General features: G+C 43.2%; 1 long non-coding RNA gene across 1 annotated transcript; it reads right to left on the bottom strand.

Annotated features, from left to right (window-relative positions):
* Positions 1 to 2689: 2689 nt before the first annotated feature.
* On the bottom strand, positions 2690 to 6090 carry LOC309349843. The gene is made up of 2 exons (XR_014160216.1): positions 5755 to 6090; positions 2690 to 4282 (listed from the first exon to the last, which is right to left on the bottom strand). It is a non-coding gene; the product is annotated as an uncharacterized lncRNA (long non-coding RNA).
* Positions 6091 to 6814: the final 724 nt, after the last annotated feature.

Genomic DNA, 6814 nt, shown 5'->3' with positions numbered 1-6814 from the left:
TTAATCAAAGTATCATTTATTTTTCATTACCATTCCAATTACCATTATCTCTCACCTTTCCTCTAAAGAGTTTGAGGTGCCCTGCTTTCCCCCCTATTTTATCCTCACAACAACCCTGAGGGGTAGGTTAGGATAAGATGTTGTAAGTGGCCCAAGGACAGCCACTGAGCTTCATGGCTGAGTGGGGGTACGATTCTTGGTCTTCCAGCACACTAACAACTACATCATGCAGTGCAATCCTGTATGTGTCTACTCAGACGTCAGCGCCGCTAAGTTCAAATGAACTTGTTTCAATGTAAGTGTGTATAGGATAGCAGCCTAAAGCAGCAGAATCTTAGACAAACACAAAATCAGGATTGTGCAAGCGTTTGCTTTTCCATCCAGTCTATTATGTTGTCTAGATTATCATCACTATCCTGCCTTTTAAGATTCAAATCCTTTAAAGGTACTGATGAATAACATTTATAAAAAGGGCAGCTAGTGGTAGGTAGCTCTGTGGGGGGAGACTTTGATTCTTTAAGAAGAGAGCTTGGACCTCTTCAGACGTCCCAGCAGTATTCAGAGCTTTCACTGAACACACGTGTGTGGATGTGGTTTTGCAGTGGTGGGCACCAATGCGTTGTACATGAGTACATTGCAGCCATGGAAACAAATGTGCACACAATAGATGCTGGAACAACTGAGGATATATGGCACCAAGGGGGCATCTTGAACCAAGGACTCTAGCTGCCGTTTTTCCATGTTTTGCCTCCTACATCAACCAATCTTGTGATCCCTATCTCAATCTTTCTTTCTCTTCTTGTTCTTGATATAGAGCTTCCCTTAGCCCTTCTTCACTGGCAGGGAGCGGAGCACCATTTTGGAGTCTGCCTGAGGTGTAAAAATGCCTTGGGCAGGCCCTCGTCGTCAGATCAGGTTCCATAGGGCAAGGGCACCCTCTAGGCTGTGGTACTGGCCTGAGTTCTGATCCCACCACCTGACATCATCAGCTGACCCCAATAGGCCTTGTTTTAGGTTGGTCTGACAGACTGCACAAATTCTCCCAGTATCTCCTGCCTCTGGCCTGCCAATCCCTGTTTGTCTGACCTCGAGCCCATTCATGGCTATGTCTTAGTTCACATGCCCTATTTCAGACCTAGATCCTATGTCTGCCTGTGCCAAGCTAGGCCCCAGGCCTGCCAGAGTAGGGCTCTCCTGACTGGTAATGAATATCAAAGCTCTTATCTGATAAGTCCATTATCAGAGACAACGATATCAGCAACACAACTAGACCTTTGCCTTCTAAAAATGAATATTCAGAGACAGCTTTGAAAGTGACACTATAACATATGAGTTAAATGCAATGTCTAATTAAAATCACTCCATGATCCCACATATTGCCAAGCCAAGTTCTGACTCACTTCAGACAACATTCTACATTGCTGCCTTGAGTCTAAGCAGGAAAGGCAGAAAAAATATGGGCAGAATTAGGCAGCCAAGAAAGCAGCAGAGTTCTGAGAAACAGAGAAAAGGGAGCCACAAGTACAAGGTGATCCTGCTGCTCAGGAGGACATGAAGGTATTGTGGACAATGCAGGATCAAAAAAGCCAAAGAGCACAGAAGGGGCATGAGGAAAGGACAGAGTTTTCTGCAGGCCTGCTTCCAAGAAATTATATGATAGCAGCAATGGACACCAAATCCATCATAATGGGCACTAAGTCTAGTGCTGCTAGTTCAAAGCTGGTAAATCCTAACAATGAGTTTTTTTAATATACAGTTTGCTGATAAAACCAGATGCTGGTCAAAAGTATAGATTTGTCTCAGAAAAAGAGTGTATCTTTTACTTGAAGGCTGGCTTTAACTTGTCTGATTTTATTACATCAAATAGATCACAATTTGCTGTTAGCCAGCTTGATTCTGGCGAAGACCTCTTCTCCTAGTTTTGCAAGTAGACAATGTCTTTCTTATTTCCCAGTCCATATTTATCGGTTGGTCCCCCCACCCTCTTTGCAGTAGAAGCTCCATTTTAAAATCCCATTGACATATTTTTAAAGTGATAAATTAAGCAAAAACTTAGAATTTTAGAGTTGGAAAGGACTCCATGGGCCATCTTGTCCAACCCCCTGCAACAGCGCTGGACCTTGGGGTCTCAAATTTCAGCAGCGCTCTGTGCAAGGCCATAATTTGGTGCCCCTCCACCTCTCATGCTCCATTCTAAATCATAGTTGTGATGTCCCCAATGACACCCCCAAGGCTCTGCACCCAGTTCAGCCAAACTGGTTGCACTTCCCTAAATCCATCTCTGCCTGCAACCCAGGAATCCTGCCCACAGCCATTATTGTGTTTGCTCAAACCACCACTCTTCTGGGTAACAGCCAGATGCATTGACCCATTGTGCCACAGAGACCATGGCAGTCTTTATATTAGCAAAGTCATAGATTAATCTGGAAGTAGTGTCCTAGGTAAAACCCCTAATTAAAGTAAAATTGTATTGCATTATCTAGTGGTTGTAAGGAATATAATGTTCCAAAGGCAAAGTTTTCCACCTCCTCTTCAAGAGGTAGAAAATTATCTTCTTAAATTAAGGATTGGGGGCGGGCGGGCAATCCATTCAGTTTATATTTTAACGTGACCTCACCTAATCTGAATTTGCCAAACCAATAAGTGCAGTGAAACACAGGTATCCTTCAAAACTCGCACACCTCCAAACTTTGTGATGCACAAAAAATGAATATATTAGTGAAAATAATGTACAAAACTACATTACATTGTGGGGAAATGATTACAAAATGCAGGCATTAGGTAAAATTAGATATAAAAATGCATATAGTGGGACAAAATGTGTATGGAAATTTTCATGTGGACCTCTTCAAAGAAAAAACAGCTCATTGAAGTGGAAATGGAGTGAACGGAATTTAAGGTTGGTAAAATGAGAAACTGTAACAGATTCATCCAGCCCTACCACAAGTTGTAGATTAAGCTCCAGTGTTGGCAGAAGCTCCATGTTTCTAGTAATACTAAACTGACCCAGTGATTTCTTGATCAGATCATCTTTTTCTTTTCACCAACAGAATCACAATGAAGCCAGAATTATTCCTAGACTGGGTTCACACAGGGGCAAATAAGGAATAACCCTCCTGGTTTTGGTGGGCTTTTTTGGTTTTACACTGTTGTGTTTTGGATCTGAACACATCTCAGTAGGTTTATTTGTGTGATGAGGAGAAAAGCAGGATTTAGTTTCCCATGTGTAATTTTCCTTGACATGTTATTTAACTGATGTCATAGGAAATAGGAATCAAATGCTGAATTTAAAGTCAACCTACTGCCTATATTGCCAGTTTGCCCTCCCTGTGTAAAACAGCAACAACCGGTAATCATTCTGAATGAGAGGTCAGCTTCTTGCAGTTGCTGCTTAGGTCTGCACTCTTAATCTCATTCTTAATGCTGGCTTTGTAGCATTCAGTTTAACCTTTTAATGTACAGCACGTTGGCAAACTTACAGCTGGCAGTGTGTGCAAGCTTAACAAACTACATTGCTGAAATGTATAGGGAAAGGGGAAGATTTAACAGCCAGGTGGGATTTCCTTCATTTTAGACTACCTATTTTCTGGGAAAATGTTTCTCAGTTCCAGATGTGGGAGGAAAGGTTGTAGTTACACAAAAGTGAGCCAAGTATAGTTTGCAAAAGTACAAGGTACAGTTCCTCATCACCTGCTATTTGCTCATTTTATGCCAAAGGCAGAATATAAGATTTTGTATATGCAAAGCATGTACTCTACCATTGGCCTGTGGTCCCGCCCCAAAGCATTGAACCTGTGTGCTCTTTGGGTCTGATGGAAGATACTGAACTCTTTGCTTTATGTAATCAACTGACTAAAACAATGGCCTGCCATGTTCCTGTTCCTTTAAAAGTAACTGCAGGATTCAGATGGTGTGATTGTTCATTGTTGTCATACCCTGTCTGAGTCCTGTTCCCAAGCAAGCAGGGGCTAGGGGTCTCCAAGGAACACTTGCCTGAGAGCAGAATCCAGACACAAAGTCAGACAGTCCACAGGTTAGGAAATCCAGATGATCACTGAGCCGAGGGTCCAGATGTTGAGCAGGAAGCAGCAAGGTGCGGCTGGGAACCAGGGGCATTGTTTCCAGCATCTGACTGCTGCTGAGAGCTCTGTTTAAGAAGGCCAGAGCCAGCTGGTTCTCCTCAGTGCCTTCTCCTCAGTGTCCTTGAAGTCTGATCAGCTGCAGATGGAGTCATTCCACCTTCTCCCCCTTCAGGCTGCTGTTCAGCAGGCAAGCCTGACTCCTGGCCCATGACAATTGTGTTGAGATATGTGGTTAGTTAATCCTATATTACTCACATAGGTCATGACAATGCAATTTTAACCATTCTGTAAGACCCATTAAACTCAATGGGCCAGACTCAACTAGCGGGAGCCAGAACAGTGAGTCCTCCCTCTGTGCTCCCCTCAATCCTCTCTGCGGGATTGTCTTGTGAGAAGTGGGGGGAGAGGGGAGATTGTTGCATTAGGGAAGCAGAAATTCTTGCACTGATTGAACATTTGCCTTAGCATGATGTTGCGTCCCACCCAATGGGGCTTACTATTGAGTAGACATCTGTATGACGGCACTGCAAGTATTGCTTTGCAGGCACAAATGTCATCTTTTTCTATATCGGCATCATGAACTACAACTGACCTCAGAGGAAAATATAACCGAAGACAATCCTGTCGTCTCCCTAAAGACCTTTCTGATACCCATCCATCTTCCACAAAACAACTTTGTCTTTTATAATGATGCCTCCCTATTCCATTATTTCTGCACTGTGCTTTAGAGCATTGTTCTCCCCACTTAGCTCACTCCCTTTGGGACAGCAGGGACCAGTAACTTGCTTGGCATATCTTTCCTGCTAAATACAGAACTGTGTGCTGCCTACAGCGATCTATCAATAATTCACTATTAATAATAAAAGCACGGAACTCTTCTACTGTGTGACTGCTTGGTTTAAGTCCCTTAACTTTGTGAAGATGTTTTGGCTCATATTAGGAAACCACAGAGAATCAAACTGACAAGTTAAATGCATTGATAATTTGATAGCTCAATATTAATTGCTAAGGGCTGGATTAGAGTCCCAAGGACATTGTTCATTGTAATGGGAGGGAAATTGCTAGAGAGCCACAATGAAATTTAAATTTATGCTCCACTGTTTGTGACAAGAATAAACTACGGAGCCTGATTGGCTCCCTGAGTCTTCCTGAGTCTGATTGATTACCTGCAAATAAGGGAGAGATAGCTACATGCAGGGACAGCTTGATAGCCATACTCTTTCCGACTGAAGTTCAGGACTTGTTGGAGGGGAAGATCCTGCAAAGTATCATTCAGTACTTGCCACCAACAGTGCTGAGCAGGGCAACAGCAGCACCACTGTGGTCTGCAACAGGTGCCTGCATATCATCCACCATTTTGACAGCCCCACTATTCCATGACACACTGTCAATTTGGTGCATAGCAGAATGTCAAAATGGTGACTTCCTACCAGGATACTGCAACGGCTCAATACATTCAAGCTAAAACGTGGAGGCAGGTGAGTGCTGAAGTGTTGGTTGACCTGTAGCAGCTGCCTAGTCATTCTGGGTGCCGCTGCTGGGTCCTGCTAAGTATGACTCAGGCCCTTTTTCAGGCATGGAGGTGTAATGGCACCCCAGCCGCATCCTGGGTCCTGTGCCATGTGGGGAAGGAAGATCTGGTCAAACAAAATGTCCCCTTCTGTTCACTCACCCCTTCTGGTTAAGAACTTTCTGCCACCAGGTTCTCCTCCTTTGCCTGAGATCCTTCCCTGATCTGCAAGCCAAAGCAAGTCACTGACTAGGTTGTAAATAATAGTGATTCACAGCCAGGACCAGCCCAAGACATTTTGGCAACCTGAGGCGAACCACAAAATAGTGCTCTCCTACCAGGGAAGAAGGGAGGGAGTGAAGATCTGCGCCAGGAACAAAGGCGGAATAAAGATCTACATCTGGGTCAAGGATGGGGAGAGATCAGCAGAGCCTTCTATTCACCAAGAGGCCACAACATGGGCAGAACTTAATATTGAAAATGAGGAACTGAGAGAAATCAAAACATTCTCCCATCCTTAGCTCTCATACAGATCTTGTCTTAATCCTACATAGAATCTGTAAACAAGTTCCTCTCACACTGTCATTGCTTCAGTATCATCTTGCAAATGCCCTCCTTATGAGAGTCTACATCACATTTTGAATGGCCTCTGCCATTAGCTTTTCATATACAGATGTGGTGGCAGGAACTCCACCTCCTGTCCATTCCTTCAGCGTCTTGTTACTCACCCTCTTTCCCTATCTTCTGAAGCAAGTGGGTCCCACATTTTCCTCCCAGGGTAGATGAGCAATGAGGTGGAATCGAGGAAGGAAGGGGTAGGCAGTGCAATGCTGAAAGCCCTTCCCATCACATAGGAGATTTTATGTTTAAGTGAAATCTCTTAGTTTATTTAGTCCTTATTTCTTATAATGCCTTGGAGACGTCATATTGCTCACAGTTATTAATGCAAACATGCATTGAGTCAATAGCACTAAAAATCACCTGTATAATAGTTATAAAAGAAAGACAAAACCAAAAAAACCCAAAATGACAAAACCTCTAATTCTAAAATGGCTCTTCCAAATACAGGACTGTGCACTTAATTTAAATCTTAGACAAAATTTCATCTCAACAAGAATTACATTTTGACCTAGATTACCACGAGACTGTCTTCAACAAGTTGTTTCAGGCCCTGTTCTAATCTGAAGCTAATTTCACTTTTCTGTCACAGATGAACACTTGC

This window comes from Podarcis erhardii (assembly GCF_964252035.2).
Source record: "Podarcis erhardii genome assembly, chromosome: 9".
Taxonomy (NCBI): Eukaryota; Metazoa; Chordata; class Lepidosauria; order Squamata; family Lacertidae; genus Podarcis; species Podarcis erhardii.
This window is presented reverse-complemented; position numbering and strand designations above follow the sequence as displayed.